Here is a 19,267-nt window from a genome sequence, read left to right as displayed (position 1 = left end):
GGTCTGTTCCAGGTAAAGGAGAATAGCTGGAGGCTCCGGCAGCATAAGACAAGGCTTGTGAGCATGCGGTAACATTGAACGAACAATGTGCAATGTGAGAGAGAAAGCCGGCGATTGAAATAGCCGCTCAGAGCGGCGCTCAGCGATGATGTCATCCGGCTTAAAGGTATATGCGTTCCACCTAACTAAAAAGGTGGGACGCAATATGAAGAGGAAAATGGGCAATAAGGGTACCAAAGGTACCAGAATCTTACAGTACCCCCCCCCCCCTTAAGGCCGGCTCTGGAAGGCCTATAGCACTGGTTTCTCCGGGTATTTAGAGTGAAACCTTCGTATAAGCCTAGGTGCGTGAACATCAGAAGTATCCAACCAGGTGTCGTCTTGGGGTCCATAGTTCTTCCATCTTATGAGATATTGGAGTCTTCCTCTGTGGATACGAGAATCCAAAATCTCCTTAATCTCGTATTCTTCACCGCCTTCAACTTGTACTGGAGGTGGAGGCAAGATGGTAGGCCTTATTCGTTGGTTAGGAACATGTGGTTTCAGTAGCGACACATGAAAGATGGGATGTATTCTGAGATCTGCCGGTAAGGTGAGTTGCACTGCAGCTTTTCCAATGAGTTTCTTAATTGGGAAGGGTCCCAGAAATAAAGGTCCAAGCTTTTTGCTAGGGATCTTTAACCTTAAATTTTTTGTCGATAGCCAAACGAGGTCCCCAATAGCATATTGCGGAGAAGGTCTTCTGCGAAGGTCGTAGTACCTTTTTTTGTTGACTATGAGCATGTGAGATGGTGGTATTAAGTAAACCCAGAGTCTTTTATTTGGGTAAGATAATCCGAGGCTACTGGGTTACTTGATGGTAGGATGCGTGGTGGAAGAAGTGTGGGATGAAACCCATAGTTCAAGTAGAACGGACTTTGCTTAGTAGTACTGTGGGTTGCGTTGTTATAAGCAAATTCCGCCAGAGGGAGGAGGTTCACCCAATCATCCTGTAGGTATGATGTGTAGCAACGCAGATATTGTTCTATATACACTGGTTGACTCTTTCAGTCTGTCCGTTGGTCTGAGGGTGGTAAGGAGAAGTGAGCTTTCGCTCAATCCGTAGTATTTGACATAGAGCTTGCCAAAACTTGGAGATAAACTGTGAACCACGGTCGGATAAAAGAGTCTTTGGAATTCCATGTAACTTGAACACATGTTTCATTAGTAGTTCCGCTGTTTGTTTAGATGAAGGTAGTCTGCGAATAGCAATGAAATGTGCCATCTTTGTCAGATGGTCCACTGACACTAGAATGGTATTAAATCCTTTGGAAGTTGGTAGTTCTACTATAAAGTCTAAGGACACAACTTCCCATGGGACCTGGGGTATTGGTAGACTGCAGAGTAGACCAGATGGTTTTGTAGTGTCAATTTTGGACCTTGCACAAATGTCACATGAAGAAATACATTTTTGTACAGACGTCTTCATATCAGGCCACCAAAACTGCCTGGTAAGCAAATTAAGGGTTTTCGTCATACCCATATGTCCTGCCATAGGCACATCATGTGATAATTCCAAGATCTTGGTGCGCATAGTAGGGGGTATGTAGAGTTTGTCGTTGTAATAGAGGAAGCCTTCTGCATCAGTACTTAGTTGTGGTGGAGGTGAATCCAATCCTATACTGTGCAAAATCTCTTCCTTCAGGGAACGAACAACACCAATAATACGTTCATAGGGTATTATAGGAATAGAAGGGATTTCGGCGCAGTTATCTTTGGTTAATCGTGATAGCGCATCCGCTTTTTTATTTTTGTCTGCAGGCGTGTAGGTCACTAGGAAGTTGAATCTTAGGAAGAATAATGACCATTGTACCTGCCGGTGGGAAAGAGTTTTGTTAGTCTGGAGGTATTGAAGGTTTTTATGATCTGTATATATGAGTATTGGTAATTGGGTACCTTCAAGTAGATGTCGCCAATTCTCCAGTGCCAGTTTTATGGCAAGCAACTCCTTTTCACCCATTGGGTAATTCACCTCTGGGCTGCTTAGTGATTTTGAGAAGAAAGCAACTGGGTGGAGTGGTGAAGTATTTGTTGGTCATTGGGAGAGAACTGCTCCTACTGCCACATTTGACGCATCTACCTCCAGAATATATTGGTGGGATGGGTCTGGATGGCGTAGTATGGGAGCAGAAGTAAAGCTTGTTTTTAACAAGCGGAAAGCTCCATTTGCTTCTTCTGACCATTGGAATGGTTTCTTTATACTTGTAAGTTGTGTAAGAGGTCTCACAATAGCAGAGAAGTTCTTGATGAACTTCCTATAGAAGTTTGAAAATCCAAGGAATCGCTGTAATGCCTTACGAGTTGTTGGTATAGGCCAATCCAGAATACAGGATATCTTGCTCATATCCATCTTGATTCCGGTTTTGGATATGATGTATCCTAAGAATAATATTTCTTCTTTATGGAATAGGCATTTTTTTAATTTCACGTATAGATTGTGTGCGAGTAATCTGGATAACACAAGTCTTACATGTTTTATATGTTCAGACAGAGATCGAGAATAGATAAGTATATCGTCCAGATATACCACAACACAGACATCAAGTAAGTCTCTAAAGATGTCGTTTATGAACCTTTGAAAAGCTGCGGGATCATTACACAACCCGAATGGCATCACAAGATATTCGAATAATCCGTATCTGGTTCTGAATGCTGTTTTTTTTTCACTCATCTCCGTCACGGATTCGGATTAGGTTGTATGCCCCTTTTAGGTCCAATTTAGAGAAGTAAGTAGCCCCACGCACTTGTTCAATGAGTTCAGGGATGAGCGGTAAAGGATAGCGATCCTTTATTGTAATGGTATTTAATTGCCTATAATCGATAATAGGCCTAAGACTTAAATCCTTATTGCGGACAAAGAAAAGTCCTGCAGCTGTGGAAGAAGTAGAGGGTCTGATGAACCCTTTTGTCAAATTCTCATCCAAGTATTCCTTGAGATGAGAGAGTTCATCCTGTGAAAGAGGATAAACATGACCGAAAGGCAATTTGCTGTTAGGAAGTAGATCGATAGTGCAATCATAATCCCTATGGGGAGGCAACACTTGAGCATTTTTCTCAAGGAATACTTCGGACAGATCCTGATAGCATAGTGGTGCAATCTCATCTGACACCACAGACAGGATCTTTCCAAAAGATGGGAGGTTACACGTAATCTCACAATAGTGAGAAGGGAAAGTTAAAGTCCGTCTTTTCCAATCTATGATTGGTTGATGTGTGTGTAACCAGGGGAGTCCCAAAATAATGGGAAAATGGGGTGAAGATAGTATATAAAAGGAGGTGGTCTCCATATGAGACTCGTTAGCAGTGACAAGGAGTGCTTGTGTCTGATTGGTGATTGGACCAGAAGATAGCGGGATACCGTTAATGAAACTAACAGAAACAGGTTTAGGTTTTGAAATAATAGGTATTTTATTTAAAGTAACAAAACGTGTATCGATATAGTTCCCACAAGATCCTGTGTCGATCATAGCCTTGGTAGTAATCCTAGTCTGGTCCCACTGTAATGTTAAATGAACAAAGAGATAAGGTTTAGAAAAGGAAGTCGTTAATCCCCCTAGCAAGACATGTGAACACTCACCCTCTTTTTTGCGGACAAGGGGACAGACGCTTATCGAATGATCCGGGGATGCGCAGTACATGCAGAGATTACTGGATCTTCTCCTGGCTCGTTCAGTAGTTGATAAAGGTGGGCGTATGGTTCCTACCTCCATAGGAGTAGGGTCAACGGCCGAAATCCGAGAAGGACTAGACAATGGCATTCCCATTTTCTCAGCCCTTCTTTCTCGCAGTCGCCTGTCAATGTTGATACTGAGTTGTATTAAGGCATCCAAAGTGCCAGGTAAATCCGCTCGGGCGAGCTCGTCTTTAACGGCCTCTGACAACCCGAGTCTGAACTGAGTTCACAGAGATGTATCATTCCACCCTGAATCAAGGGTCCATCTTTTGAACTCTGCTACAAAGTCTTCTACAGGTCTCCTTCCTTGTTTTAAAGCCCTCAATTGGATATCAGCAGTACTCTGCCTATTGGGGTCATCATATAAACTAGCGAGTTCCGCTAGGAATAAAGGATAGGAGTTGAGAAGCTGATCATTTTTCTCAAAAAGAGAGTCTGCCCAGGCCCGTGGATCACCCGTTAAGTATGAAATGACAGTACAGACTTTAATTTGATCAGTAGGGTAAGTACGAGGTTTTAGCAAAAAAAGTAATTGACATGCGTTTTTGAATTCACGAAATTTTTTCCGATCACCTGTAAACACTAGAGGAGGGTTTATTTTGGGTTCAGGGACCTGAGCAGCAGTAAGCTGGGAAAGGCGGGTTACCTGCTGTCTCAGAGTCTGATTGTCTTCTTTTACTTCAGTAAGAGCAAGTATTAATGCATTTACTTGTTGTGTTAATTGTGTAACTTGAGTGGGTAATTCTGCTGAATCCATTTTTTTTTTTTTATGGTTCGTTCAATCTGTAACGCTCCTGCATTTTTATTGTAAGCTGGATTTGCAGCTGCAGAGTCTCCACTCAGTAGTCATGTAGAGATGTGTTGGAATACCAGATCCAACTCTCCAGACTCATCACTGTGGGCCTGTCTGCTTCAGCATACAGATATACACACACTCAATAAGATGTTCCTGGAGTGATAGGATGTATATGATAGTATGGAGGTGATGTGCTGAAGGGACAGGTGTGAGCAGTGACAGTAATGGTAAGCACTTGATAGTAATGTTCAGGAGAGTAGTAGATGGTAATAGGTAGAATGCAGATAGGTTAGTAATCATGTATAGTAACAGGTGGTAAGGACAGCAGATGACATAGACAGGATAGACTAACCCAGTGCAAGGATAGATGGTAGTAGACTCAAGAGCTAGCAATCTATGTAACAGTGCAGATGGTAGAATTAGTATGCATAGATAGTAACAGTTCTTAATGTGCAGAAGATGATAGTGTAAGTTAGTTATGGAGGATTCCCCTGTGGGGTACTTATCACTAGTAAGGTTTAGTAAGTAGAGGGGTCCAGTAGTGAGGGAGTGATCCGGTAGCGAGATACGGGATCAGATGCGAGGTTCCGGTCTGTTCCAGGTAAAGGTGAATAGCTGGAGGTTCCGACAGCAAGACAAGGCTTGTGAGCATGTAGACACACATTGAACGAACAACGTGAGAGAGAATGCTGGCGATTGAAATAGCCGCTCAGCGGCGCTCAGCGATGACGTCATCCGTCTTAAAGGTGTATGCGTTCCACCTAACTAGAAAGGTGGGACGCAATGTTTTGAAAGGAAAATGGTAAATAAGGGTACCAAAGGTACCAAAATTTTACACCAGGGCGTGGTCTCATCCCAACTCTGGCAATTGCCGGACTGGAAGTGGGAAACCTACTTACTGGCTTTGCACCCGAACATCCATTCCAAAGGCTGAGGTCACCCCCAACAGGACAAAACAAAGCACCACGCAAACAAATAGACGTCCCAAAACCTACCACATGTATCTGCCTTATAAATAAAAATAATTCAGTTTCTAAGCATATTACAAATATATTTTAAACATGTTTTAAACCTACATAAAATAGGCTAACCCTCAGCGTGGAATATATTCAATAAAAGACAAAAGAAAAAGAAAGACACTAAGGAAAAATCCAACAAACCAAAAAAAAAGAGGGGAGAGAAATCCAGCAGATAGTTCACCCCAGAGTAACAAACAACACACTACATTATTTAAGGTACAGTTGGTACACCAGGTAGCGGGCAACAAACCCCTTATGTGCAAGCAGCTGGATTATTTCAAGTACGGTTGGTAAGAAATTACAGGGTTTAAACCCGGTGAGGAGGTGGCATGTAGGTTGTAAATCCACCTGGCCTCCTGCTTTAGAATTCTATTATCAAAATCCCCCCCACGGTATTCTGATTAATTATTTCCAGTACATGAAACGTAATCACACTAGGATCAAAATTATGATGACTAGCAACGTGCTTGCATATTGGGGTATAAATTAATCCCACATCCATATAGTACAAGTGATCCTTTATGCGGCAAGCAAGTGTCCGTTTTGTTTTGCCCACATAAAATGAACCACAATTGCAGAGGGCAGTATAAACGACCCCAACAGTCTGACAATCTGCATATCCCTTGAGTCTATGGATGACACCGTTCGGGAGCACACAGGTGGCTCCCTTACGGATCCATGGGCATAAGTCACACTGGCCGCATGGCTAAGTACCCCTGGGTATCTGATCATCCTCACCATTCTCCTGCTGATAGTGACTGGACAATTAAATCTCTCAATGATTTAGACTTCCTTTAGACTATCTCTGGACACTCGCGAATATACTTTGTTCTGTCATCAGTTAAAAAATGCCAATTACGTGACATAATTGATCTAATTTGTAAGTGATGACTATGACAGGTGGTAACTAACTTAGTAGTATCAGCATGTGTAGTCTTCCTGTTGAAATTAAATATTAACTCGTCCCTGGTACAGGCTTTGGCCTTGTTATAGGCCTTTCTTAAGACATTCTTACTGTAACCTCTATTTCTAAGTCTGTTCCTTAATGCCCTAGCCTCAGTCTCGAAGTCCTCATCTTTGGCACAATTCCTCCTAAGGCGGAGGTATTGGCCAAATGGAATGCTCCTTATCAGGGATCGTGGATGACTGCTGGTATAATGTAAAATTGTGTTGCCAGCAGTTTCCTTCCGGTAGAGTGTTGTACGGAGCATACGATCGGTGTCCAGAAAAAGTCCAGTGTCCAGAAAAGGGAGGCTCTCTGTGCTAAACTGCATCGTAAATTTCAGATTATAAGAATCACTGCCAGCAAGCCCGTGAATTGGTGTAGTTCACATTCACCCCCTGTCCATATGACGAACACATCATCAATATACCTGCCCCAGAGAAGAATATGGCGCAAGTATATTGATAAGGCGTCGTCATTGAATACTGACCTTTCCCACCCCCCAGGTACAGGGTCGCGTATGATGGGGCACACGAAGTCCCCATTGCCATGCCCTGTACCTGGAGGTAGGCAACATCCTTAAACATAAAGACATTAGACCGTAAGATATGATCCAGTAGTACAATCATGAAGTCAGCTATAGGCCACTTAGATCGCTCCTGTTAATAAAGGAATGTGGATATCACCTCAATACCCTTAGCGTGAGGGATACTGGAGTAAAGGGCCTCTATATCAATTGCACCAATAATGCGTGAGTAGGGACCACAATGCCCTCAACCACCCTCAGTAGTTCTAGGGTGTCCTTAAGATAGGAGGGTAAACCCAAAATCAATGGCCTAAGATGACTATACACATATTGGCTAGCTGGCTTGGTTTCCGACCCAACACCCGAGACAATGGGGCATCCAGGAGGGTCCCCAAGGTTAGAAAGTAGGAATTATGGGCCATTGGACCCTAAGAAACAAATACAGGTCGTGGTCAATGATGTTTTGATGATAGGCATCCAAAATTAATGATCTATATCTGTCCGATAAGGTTTGTACCATTTCACGGTCCCGATTGGACAATATTTTCAAGCACATGTTCTCATACTGAATCCTGTCCATCACCACCACGTTGCCCCCCTTATCGGAGGGCTTAATGCTGATGTTTGTATTATTGGTCAGGTCAGTCAGTGCTTCCCTCTGAGTAGGATTGGATTTAAATGGCGTAGTATCAGACAAACTCTCAATGTCCTTCCTCGTCTGCTTTACAAAGGCCCATAGAGATGAACACGTCTGCAAACTGAGAAATTTGCTGGATTTCGGTTTGAAAGCAGCCGGTTTAATGTCTGAATCTAAGCCATCCTCATCCGAAGATGAATCAGTTTCCCCAGCAGACTTATTGTGCTCATTTTCCTTACGTCCGTACGTAAACGGTGCAGATCACCCAGGAGCATGTGTCTCTTTTCAGGAATATTGAGTCCCCTTGCATTCCAGGTGGTCACCCGCACGGGATCCATAACGGAGAGGAGACGTAAGAGGGTTAGGAGGGGAAGAACGGAGAGAGAGGAGGGGAGGAGGGAAGAGGAGGGTTGAAGGGGGAGGAGAAAGACGGCAGGCGGGGGGGGGGTGAGAAACTGCTGAGCGGAATGCGCTACAGTCAAGAGGGAAGGGGGAGAAAAACGACACAAGGGGAAGAATAAGTGGAAAACAAGAGACAGAAAAGACACCTGTCTATGAGGGGGAACCCTCTGGGGTGTAGGCCTAAGTGGGAGGTAAAACCAGATACGACAAAGGAGCTGGGCTCAGCGGGCAAAGCTCCCTTTACAAGAAAACATTAGAGAGATTAATACCGTTATGCATGTAATAAACGTGAGCCAAGGTATGCCTAACAGCAGAGGCGGTCCACAGGGCGCCAGCGGGGAAATCATCCGATGTCCACACTGCGGAGGCAACTCGTCATCAACAGAAATGCCATAAAATAACGATCTAGACTAAGCTTGACACACAGTACAAAAAACAACTTGAACCCGAGGGGGCCCTGGACCCCGACAGGAGGTAGGGAGTGGTCACTTTAATAGGGCACAACAGCACTCCAGACCTCACTGAAACAAGAACAGTGGCCCCCATCACGCAACCCCCACCCCTACTCCCCCACCGATCCACTCGGATCCTTCAGAAATAGTCCAGAGGCCTCCCCAAAAAAAAAAAAAAATAATAATTTTCTGTAGTCAAACCTGAACCATGCCTCTTTTGCTAGAATGCACAAATCCCCCGACCTGAGTGTACACAGAGGAGGATACCTTCTTCGGGTCTTACCAGGGTAGGGGTGTAAGAGTCAAGGCATATCTCGGAATCAGCCATGTATAACCAGCCTCTCAGAACTCCCCAGGGGGAAGAAAGCAATATAACCGGGCATGGCCAGATCTTTCAATGTCACCATCCCAGCTGGGTAGGGGCCATCGGCCAGTCCGGAAAACCAGGAGACCAGGGGCGAGTATTGTGGGGAAAGGGGCAGCACAGAGGCGGCAGGGACCCGGGAACAGGGAAGTCCACGGCTAGGCAGACCAGGAGTCAGGGGCAGCTCCCCTCGGGTAACTGTGTTGGAGCAAGCTAGGAATAAAAAGGGGGACTAGTCAAGGCATCACGGTGATGACAAATAAGCTGTAGAATGGCAGGATCAGTCTTCTCTCACCTCTTGTGGAGTAGCAGGATCCAGCCTGCGCCGACTGCGCTGTGTTCTTGGCGGGAAGCCTCCTCCGCGGTTAGCACTGCCAGACGATCTGCGAGGTGGGCTCGGTAGATGTTGCAGCCAATTTGGGACAGGGATCTGAGCAATGTCCAGGAATCCGAAGAGAGCCGGGAGGTCATCGGGATGGTGGAGCGTGAATGAAGATGTGCCTTTGCACACCGTCAGGGAGATTGGAAACCCCCATCTATACGTGCAGCCCGCCTGTCTGATTTTTTTCCAGGAGTGGGCGCAGCAGACCCCTCCCCTGCAGTGTAGCATGAGAGAGGTCCGGGAGGATTCTGACCCTGGCACCGTCAAAATCAATGTCACCAACCTCCCAAGCTTGCCTCATGAACATCTCCTTGTGAGAATACCTGTGCAGTCGACAAATTACATCACGAGGTCTGTCTACATCAGTAGATCGTGGGCTCAGGGCACAGTGCACCCTGTCAAATTCAAGATCAGCTTGCGGTATGGATGGCACAAGACGGTGGCACAGGGCTAGTATAGTAGGCTGTAGAGATTTTTTCTCAGTGGCTTCAGGCAGGCCCCTTAGCCGCAGGTTATTCCTCCGGCTGCGATACTCCATTTCCTCCATTTTAAGCTGCAGCGAGGTGACATGCCGCGCCTGCGATGTCTGTCCCTGCTCCAGCTGAGCCACACGTACCTCAAGAGAAGCGATAGACGTCTCTCCGACCGTGACCCGGTATGACAGTTGTTGAATATCCGACCGTACCTCCTGAAAGACTCTGTTTTGCTCCTCTTCCACTCGGAGCACCATGGCCTCCATGTCATGTTTCGTGGGCAAGGCCTGAATCAAAGCCCGAAGGTCGGCCTCCATCCCGGCTCCCAAAGGTGTCTGGAGGGGCGCGGGTGATGAGGGAATAGGACGAGGGGTACCCGGGAGAGTCCATGGTTCCGACCGAACCAAATCGGCAGGGGAGGAAGGTGCGCTTGACATCGAGGTAGCGGCTGCAGGAACAGTACACGGGGCTGGTGGTCTGAGCATGGGCTAAGGCCGAACGGATCCCGGGGAAGAAGCGGTGAATGTCTGAGTGCGGAGGAGTACGTAAGGGCTTTTGTGACCTCTGCTGGTGGCCGGTGCTCATTCCTGTTGCTCTGGAACGGTATTAAAGCAGATTATTTCAAGGGAGATGGCCGGAGCTTGCTCAGCACATATCCTCACTCTGCCATGTCCAGGATACGCTACCCACAATCAATCATCTGGATCTGCTGCGGACCACGCTACTGTGTGAGAATAGGACTGAAGCGGTGGAATGAAGTTACATCAATGACAGGAATATGGCATATGCTCAGCTTGTTGAAACCTGTTGCTGCATATAGGCAGGATGTTGCAATGTACAGGATGTGCAGCTGAATGCACCATACAATAAGCAGTATATATAGATATATTGGAGGCAGAGAGCAGGAAGTCCAGATACTGCTGTTAGGGCAGAAGGGTATTGCCTTGTGAGGTATGGTGCTTACTCGGAGTCCGGCGGCGTGTGGATCACTGCTGTAGGAGAGATCGTGGTTTCCAGGGCGACTAGGTCGCGATCCCGGGCACCTCTTTGCAGCTGGATTTCAAGGTCGTAGAGGAGGCTGGCAGTCGCAGGGGGCCCAGGCAGTTGGTTAGTGCCCGTGGATCGCCTGTCAGAAGTCTCCAAAAGCCCGGAAAGCTGCCGCCATACCGAGCACCGGGCCACGGCGTCCGCTAGGAAAGGCCGCAGCTTCGGAGGATGTGTAGGCCCCGAATCCGGATCTTCGGATCGCCGCCCGAAAAACACCAACTATTCACCCTGATCGATGTAGCGGGTCCCAGGGAGTATCCTGCGAGGGTTTGGAGGCAGTAGAAGGGGAACAAGCGGGGGATGGCACTAGATTAGGAAGCTGGCGAGACGGAGCTCTCTTCCAAGACGTCCAGCTCGTTCGTCGTCCGGCCACGCCCCTATGAACTTTAATCTTCTTCATTTATTGCAATACTGCGCTTTTTTGCACATTTTTGGGACTTTGCGATTTTTATTATTTTATATAAAAAATTTTTGTATTTTTGATTTTATTTTCACTTTTATTCTTTGTCATCATATATTTATATCTGATGCCTTTGGGCACTTTATAGCATTTTTTGCTTTGATTATCATTTGGCACCACTATATATCTACAGACACTTTCACGTGCACTTGATTTTGTCATTTAGATGGTCATTGTGCAACTTGGAGTTGCAGCTCAGCTCCAGTCTCTTTATTTTTTATCACCCAGATGATTTTTAATGGGTATTGATCACTATATTTATTTATTGTCACTCTAGCACCTTGATATTGTTCACATCGCGATAGGAGGATTATTGTGATCATCATCACTATACTTTGGTACTTATTATTCACCATTAGCACCTTTACCTATTTTTTTGCTTATGATATACGATTGAGCACAGATCACTTTATTGGTCATCACTACAGCACTTTATATATTATTCTTATTGCTATCTAGAAGTGTGTATACATCATCATTGCTCTTATCATCACTCTTTATGTATACATTGGATACATTTTTTCACCAGTGATTTATTTATGGTCCACCAATTTTAGATGTCTAGCGCTGATTCTCCCCTCTCTTATATTCTGTCTAGTATGTGGTGACACTACTGAATTAGCTGCGGATTTCTGGTGTTCCATCACATCTATCTATTCCTTATTCATTTTTCTAAATTTTTACACCTCATTGGTAGCGCATAGGTTTATTTCTTTCTATTGTAAAAAGATTGTGCACTGCACCCACACAACATAATCTATGTACATCACAGGGTTCTGATTAAAGATTCTGTGACTATCCTATTCTCTCCCTCAAAGCAGCAGCCACAGCCTTTCCCTACACTAGTTAGAGCAGAGTGACGTGCGGCGCTATGTGACTCCAGCTTATATAGAGCCTGGGTCACATGCTGCACTGGCCAATCACAGCCATGTCATTAGTAGGCATGGCTGTGTAGCTTCTAAGGGCACACAAGTTAAACGCTTGTGGATTGGTTACCCTGCAGCTTTTTAGAACGTGCCATTAAATTGCCGGACACCGAACTCGATTGCGAACATACAGTAAAATGTTCGGGTTTGGGTCTGGGTACCAAAAACCCTTAAGTGTGGTACGAACCCGAACTTTACAGTTCGGGTTCGCTCAACCCTAGTAGTGAATGCTTTTTTCATGTTTGCGCCATTGTCACAGATGATGTGGTCTACCTTTTTTTTAATCTTGTACTCTACTCTTCACATATATGCTCAGATTCTTCACAAATTCTTTCCCCTGTATGGGGACCTTTGAAGCGGTTGCACGCAAGTAACTGGGATTTCAACTGAAGACGGTCATCCTCAATGTTGATCCAGTGCGCTGTGGCTCCAAGAAAGCCTCTCATCCTGCGGCCTGACCATATATCTACAGTCACTGACAGATGATCTACCACTGTGAGTTCATTTTTCAGCTTCATTTGCCTATCTGCCACCAGACTGTCAAGCTTGACAGTAATTGTTCTTCTACTTACTGGAGACTTCTTGTTGTCTACTATTGACAAAAAGCTACGAAAGCATTGATGTTCAATGATGGACAGTGGCATGTTGCAGTTTATAATGAGATCTGACAGGATCGAGTTTGTAATCGCCTTCTGCTGCTGGTGGTTGTAGTTGTATAGCTGCACAGTCCCCGGTGCGATGAATTGTGAGATTTGAGGCTGGCTAGCATCAAAAGTCCCTTTGGTATGGATGTACTCTTCATATCTATAGAGTAAACAGAAGAGAGATAGAAAAAAAAGTTAGCTATGTGATTTATTGATTTGAATAACAATACCCTCTGCTCCCGTAGCTACACATACACATTACTGTACCTACCTTTCTTTGTGGGTTTTGTAGTGACGGATAAAGTTGGATGTTGTGCTGGACGTGTCTCTTATTTTTGAGCTGCGGACCTTGCATACCGCCGTTCTCTTCTTTTGACCAACATCTAAAACATAATCCTTAAATCAAAATGTAATTATTTTTGGAATCGCTCCCTCCATTATAATTGGCTTGTGCGTTGGCCTGTCAGGGCAGATCCATAGTCTAGTCTCGGGAGGGGCACTGCCAGAAAATAAGGTGTTGCTTACAGAACTATTTTTAACATATTATACGGTCCTAACCTAACCTTGTTTAAAACAGTGACACGTTTATCATTCCAGATTAGAATATTACATTTACACTAGTGACACATAGGGACACTTTTTTGGGCACCAATGACACCAATACAGTGACCAGTGCTAAAGAAAATGCACTGTTACTGTATAAATGACACTGGCAGGGAAGGGGCTAACACTAGGGGTGATCAAGGGGTTAGGTGTGCTCCTAGGGAGTGCTTTCTAACTGTGGCAGGGATGGATGTGCTAGAAGACAAGAGAGATCTGTGTTTTAGCTTAGCTGAAACACAAGATCTCTCTCTGCCTCTGTGACAGAGCAGCCATCTGCCTTGTTTACATAGACAGACGGCCATTCTATCATTCTCCTGCATGATCGCGGGTGACCCGCTGATTGGCTCCCGCTGTGTCTGATCACAGTGGGAGCAGCGCTCCGGCAGGCATGTGTGTACCCCCGAGAACCCCTGCACAAAATCACATACCTATACATAATTTTGCACAGCTGGGCCACCCTGCTGCAGTATATATATATATATATATATATATATATATATATATATATATATATATATATATATATATATATATATATAATGTGTGTGTTGGGCGGCCTGGAAGTAGTTAAGGGACATGGAGCTTATGTTTTGTGCCATGTCAATGTAGACACAGATGCTAGTGACTCTATAATTTTCAGCTGGTGACTCTATAATTTTCAGCTGGAAATTACTACAAAGAAGGATTCATGGCATAATTTAAAAATAGGTCTAGAAAATGTTGCAGTAAATATATTCTTGGACCAAATGGTAGTTAAAAGTGTTACCAGCAGGGGGCGTGATATAGCTGAGGTGAGCATAGCCAGAATTTATAAAAGTGCCAGGTACTGTGTTCCTGGCACTTTCATAAATTCTGGCTAGAATTTTCTTTTAAATGCTGCATTGCCTAATTGCCATGAATTCTTCTTTCCATATTAGCTGTTTGCTCTTCCGCTCTGCAGCGCCACATTTAAATAAATATCCTGCATTATAATTAGATTAAAGAGGAAATAAACCTCCCTCTGTAACTTTTAACCTATGATAAGGCTTACCTAATGTAAATATCTCCTAAACATGGACCGTTTAGGAGATATTTACTTTTCATGCATCCAGTGACATCACTGGCGCATGCGCTCTGAAGGAAGGGCCGCCTGTGCTGCTCCTTCAGAGCCCTGTGCCGTGAACCATGGCTCCTGTGCCCATTCGCAGGTGTGACCTCATCTCATTTCAGGCCAATCAGATGGACGCAAACCCGGAAGGAAGCTCCTTATGCCTTTTGTGTTACAGGTTTTGTATTTATTCTTTTTTTTGTTGGAGGTTTACAACCACTTCCGGACTGCTCACCATGTATTTACATCGGTACTTTGACATTAAATACCAGCTGCTGTAACCCTGGTATTTTCTTACATGGTGGGCGGTCCTCTTTACGATAAAAATGTTCCCAGCGCCAGATCTGCCCCTAGATCACTTTTATGGGCAGCGGGAGAGGTGCCCACCCACCTCCCGTCGCTTCCCGACTCTTTTCCCCACTTACCAGAGCCGTCAGTAGCAGGAAAACGATCCAATCCCCTGAGAGGATGGGCAGGAAGTCGAGTGAGGGCAAGATGGCCCCCACTCCATGCCCATGAAGGACCAGAGGGATGTCAAACATCACTTCCACCCAACGACATTAAAGGGCCAAATTGTTTTTTAAATAACAATTTTCTTAATTGCTTTTAAGTGTAAGTGTGCACTATGAGGTCTTTTTGACCCCAGATCTCACATTGAGGAGGACCTGTCATGCCTATTTATATTACAAGGGATGTTTATATTCCTTGTTATAGGAATAAAAGTGATCAAAAATATATATTTTTAAAGGGACAGAGTAAAAATAAAATAAATAAGAAAAAAAAATAATTAAGCACCCCATCCCTCTGAGCTCGCGTGTAGAAGTGAACGAATGCATACGTAAGTCGCGTCAACATATGTAAATGGTGTTCAAACCACACATGTGGGGTATAGCTGCGATCGTTACATTGTTAGAGCAAGAGCAATAATTGTAACCCTAGACCTCCTCTGTAACTCTAAGCTGGTAACCTGTAGAAATTTTTAAAGCGACGCCTATGGGGATTTTTAAGTACCAATGTTTGTTGCCATTCCACCAGCGTGCGCAATTTTGAAGCATGACATGTTGGGTATCTATTTACTCGGCGTAACATTATCTTTCACAACAGAGAAAAAAAATGGGCTAACTTTACTGGTTTCTTATTTTTTTTTTTTATTCACATGAGTGTATTTTTTTCCCCAAAAATTGCGTTTGTAAGACCGCTGCACAAATACGGTGTGACAAACAGTATGCAACAATCTCTATTTTATTCTCTAGAGTGAGGGTCCTATCACACGGCGCACCATCCGACGAGGTCCGTTCTGCTCAGCGGGGGATCGATCCGCCGATCCCCGCTGAGCAGGCAGATGACAACTCCGTCTCCGCTCTGTGTGTGAAGACTTAGCTGTCAAATCCCCGCTCTCCTGTATGGGAGATCGGATGAGAACGGACTGCCTGTCCGTTCTCATCCGATCCTCCAGACGGATGGAAAATAGGTTTCCATCCGTCCGGATTTCACAGACAGAATCGGAAGCGGATAGCAGCGGGTGTCAGTGGACATGTCTCCGCTGACATCCACTGCCCCATAGGGATGCATTGAGCATCTGATCAGGTCCACCCAAAAAACTGACAGGCGGATTGGATCGGATCGCCCGTGTGAAAGGACCCTTTGGTCTCTGCAAAAAAAAAGGTTTTGGGGGTTCTAAGTAATTTTCTAGAAAAAAATACTGATTTTACCTTGTAAAGTGACAGAAATAGGTCTGGTGCTTAAGTGGTTAACATTGATGGCAAAGCACTTTTTCTTTAATACCAGATTGTAATGTGTGATTTAGGGCATGTATAAAATTAAATTGTACTCACTTTTTTTGTTCATTTAAAAAAGACTGTCTGTCTGTCACACTGTCAGTCCCTGAGATTCTCGGTGGGGTGCTGCTGGCCGCCTGGGGAAGGTGCTGGAGGGAGGAGGTGGGTGGAGCCAGAACTCACGGCGCGAAGTGGAGGAGGAAGGAGGCTCCGCTGTGAATGCTGGGCCTCGCTCCCCTCCTCCCTCAGGTGACGTCACTGGTTGCTAGACGCCAGGCGGCGATAGCAACCAGTGCGCACTCACTGTTGTGTACTGTATAGGCCGGCAGCGGAACTACAACAGAAGCTTTCAACTTTGCAGCCTCTGTTGGCCTGCTGGACTGACTCTGGAGTGGAGGAACTCGGGTGGCTGTGCGGCACTGTGCCTATCGGGAGAGGGAGTCAGGAAGAGAGACGACTGGAGAGTCAGAGTGTGAGTAATAATTTCAGGGAGGGGGGGCAAAGTAATTTCAAGTCATATGTCTCAAGTCAAAGTCAAGTCTCAAGTCATGAATACCGAGTCAAAGTCAAGTCGAGTCTTTTATTGATTTTAGTCAAGCAAGTCTCAAGTCCTAAACTGGTGAATTGAGTCAAGTCATGTGACTCGAGTCCCCCACCTCTGGTTCCTAGCTCTCCTATAGGATATGGCTTCTTAGTAAGGGAAGGTTGTAGAGCGGGATCTTCCAGCAATATGGACCAATGTTTGGACAGAATGTCCTCCATTTTATGTTGGGCATGGAATTGAGTGGTGAGATGGACCCTGATCTTTGGGTTTAGGATGACTAATTTTCAAATTCTGATAGTATGCAAAACCCTCCTTGACAAGAGGGGAAGGAAAACCTTTTTCTTGAAATTTTTTGGCGAGCAGTAGTCCCTGAGTATTGTAGTCGTTGTCATAAGTACAGTTTTTACGTAAACGACAATACTGGCCCTGGGGAATATTCTGTACCCACCTCTGATGGTGACAACTCCGAAAATGAATATAAGAGTTACCCGCTGTAGGTTTAACATAATTTTTGGCAAATATTTTTTCATCATCATGGCATATTCAAGATCTAAAAAGGCCAAATAATCTTGGGCCAAGACCTAATGTGTTTTTGTTACAATGATGTCCAAAATTATATATGGTCCCAAACAGGGATAGGCACAGACCAAGGCTGTAGCGGACATTTTCCAAAGTACAGACCTTAGTGAAGGACACCAAGGTACATTTCAAATTAAAACCATCAAAAAACATTCTGTCTACTCTCTGGCCTTGTTCTACAATTACAAATAAGTTTAAAATAACAGTATACCACAAGCAGTTTGTATATAAATGTTATAAATGGTTTAAAATATTTTCAAAGTTCTCACCTTATATTTTTCTGTTGTATTGAGTCGCAGCAGCATCATCAAAGTCCTTTGTAGACGTGGATGAAGTAGCAATACGCAAACATGCGTCAACACGACAGTTCTCAAGGCGATTTGTTGTAGAGGTTTTGATAGCCTTCATATGGCTGAAGCCTCTCTCACAGCAGCAGGTGTCAGGGCTCAGTGTTAACAACAGAATAGACAGTTTAGACAGTTCAGTGTATTCACCATCACTTGATTTAAATGAAGTACTCCATTTTTTTACAATATTACTGGAACAATGGTCAGAGGTGAAAAGGGTTTTGACCGCATCATCTTCACAGTATATATTGTACTCCTTTTCTATCTCTTTAGAATTAATGTGGTTTGAAAATTTGTCATACATTTTTTTCATGTCACAAAGAGGTGGTTTACCGTTGCAGGGGTTTAAGAACAGCATACATTTAACCAAATCACTTTCTAGAAACCTGGATTTAAAAGCCTTTTCAAGTGTTTTGGCATATTCAACAAACGTATTTTTAACTTGAAGAATTTCATTTTGGACAGATATTGCTGTTCTTCACACTCTAAAAACATTTTATTGATTTTGTCACTAGGAATACACAGGTCTGAAGGAGAGATGAAATATTACTCTGCAGACTCATGAAAAGATCGTTTTTTAAAAGGTTTTAGAATAACCTTGCAATATTTTTCCAAACAGCAGTATGCACTGTAAAGGTCCGAGTTCTCTTTCTGTAACGATAAATTCATGGATGACAGAAGAGGTCAAACCCAATTTAGAAAATGTAAGTAAAGGATAAACTTTGGTGACTGTAACATTTCACAAATATTTTGACAGCTACTTTTGTAACTTGCTGGCCCATTCTCAAATGATTCTCTCTCAAAATACTGAACTAGAGAGTCACGTAAACTCACAAATCTTTCAACACATGCTGCTAAGCTTAACCAACACATTTGTTTGAGTTTTTAAATTTGTATAGTCTATGTATATATTTAACTCCCAGATTTGTCTGAACTCCTTTTTTCTTGCAGAACTCCTTTTTTCTTGCAGCACCTGAGAAGTGTTGTAAGGTTGCTTTTATGGTATCCTCAACAAAGTCAGGAATAACACTTTCAGCATCTCTAGCATTAATGCTTGTCGATGAGTCATACCGTGTTGCACAAATAAATCTCCAAAGTGACCCTTCAGCTTCTTTGACACACTTTCACGTTTTGCTAGCATTACAGATGCACCATCTGATGTAAAGCCAACAATTTTTTGGGTAGGATATTGATTTTGCTCTTTCTCCAAGCAATCTATGATGGCTGTAGCTAGGTTTTCAGCATTACAACATTCTGATATCTCAATTAAAGCGGTAGTAAACTCATTCCTAGTATATCATTTAAAAACATCAACACCCCCCTACTGCTGCCCTGAACCAAACCTGGGGACCCAAAACCCCCACTCCTTATGTACTGGCCCCCCCGGCGATCCTTTTTTCTTCCCCCTCATTCTACCCCTTCCCCTTTTCTCCTTGTCCCCTCTTGTTACCCCCTTCTCCCTGTCCCCCCCACGCCCTGCTTCCTTCCTTCTGCATACATATGTTGTAGCTCCTACAACGTCTGAGTTTGTTCTACCTTGTCATTT

General features: G+C 44.2%; 1 pseudogene across 1 annotated transcript in view; it reads left to right on the top strand.

Moving 5' to 3' along the window:
- The first annotated feature begins 18,392 nt into the window (after positions 1–18,392).
- Positions 18,393–19,267, top strand: part of LOC309567433 (P2X purinoceptor 7-like) — a 5,084-nt pseudogene continuing 4,209 nt past the window's right edge. The window contains exon 1 of the transcript in view: positions 18,393–18,425. The product of the transcript in view is annotated as a P2X purinoceptor 7-like (transcript). The remainder of the gene's footprint in view (positions 18,426–19,267) is intronic.

Source organism: Pelophylax lessonae (genome assembly GCF_965119305.1).
Source record: "Pelophylax lessonae genome assembly, chromosome: 11".
In the NCBI taxonomy this organism is placed as follows: domain Eukaryota; kingdom Metazoa; phylum Chordata; class Amphibia; order Anura; family Ranidae; genus Pelophylax; species Pelophylax lessonae.
This window is presented reverse-complemented; position numbering and strand designations above follow the sequence as displayed.